Genomic DNA, 1,178 nt, shown 5'->3' with positions numbered 1-1,178 from the left:
GACGGCTGGCGGTTCAAACCCACCAGCCACTCCTCGGAAGGAAGGTTGGGCAATCCTACTTCCGTAGTGATACTGCCTCAGAAACCCAAGGAGGGGTGGCTATGAGTCGGGTTTGACTCGACGGCACATAACAACAACAACAACACACCAATGTTCACTACAGCACTTTTCACAATAGCCAAAAGCTGGAAACTATCAAAATGTTTATCAACAGATGAATGGATAAACAAAATATGGCAGATACACACAATGAAATGAATTGGTTTTTCCATATTCTTAAAGAATATTGATGGGATCTGGGTTAAGATCAGATTGAATGTATAGATTGTTTTCCAATGTAGTACTGACATTTTCACAATGTTCAATCTTCCTATCCATGAACATGGTATGTTCTTCCATATATGTAGATCTCTTAAGGTTTCTTGAAGTGGTGTTTTATAGTTTTCTTTTTACAGGTCTTTTGTGTCCCTGGTAAGATTTATTCCCAAGTTTTCTTTCGTTCTTTCTTTCTTTTTTTTTTTGGTAGCTATTTGAAATATTATTGATTTCCTTATTTCTTTTTCAGCAATGTCTTTGCTGGTGTGGAGGAATCCAACTGATTTTTAGATGTTGGTCTTATATCCTGCCACGATGCTAAATCTCTCAATTAGTTCCAGTAGATTTTTCCTGAGTTTCCTGGGTTTTCTAGGTATAGAATCATATCATCAGCAAATAGGAATAGTTTGACTTCTTCCTTACCAATTTGGATTCCTTTGATTTCCCTTATTGCCCGGGCTAGAACTTTAAATAAAATATTGAATAGAAGTGGTGATAGAGGGCATCCTTGTCTGGTTCCTTTTCACAAGGGGAATGGCTTCAGTCTCTCTCCATTGAGAATAATGTTGGCTGTTGGTTTTGCATAGATGCCCTTTATTATGTTGAGGAATGTCCCTTCCATTCCTATTTTGCTAAGAGTTTTTATCAGGAATGAATGTTGGATTTTATCAAATGCCTTTTCTGCATCAATTGATATGATCATATTGTTCTTTTCCTTTGTTTTATTTAAGCGATAGATGACATTGATTGTTTTCCTAATTTTGAACCACCCTTGCATACCTGATATGAAGCCCACTTGGTCATAATGAATAATTTTCTTGATATGTTGTAGGAGTTTATTGGCTAGGATTTTTTTTTTTTTT

This window comes from Orycteropus afer, unplaced genomic scaffold (genome assembly GCF_000298275.1).
Source record: "Orycteropus afer afer isolate SDZICR_OR568_19922 unplaced genomic scaffold, OryAfe1.0 scaffold00848, whole genome shotgun sequence".
In the NCBI taxonomy this organism is placed as follows: Eukaryota; Metazoa; Chordata; class Mammalia; order Tubulidentata; family Orycteropodidae; genus Orycteropus; species Orycteropus afer.
This window is presented reverse-complemented; position numbering follows the sequence as displayed.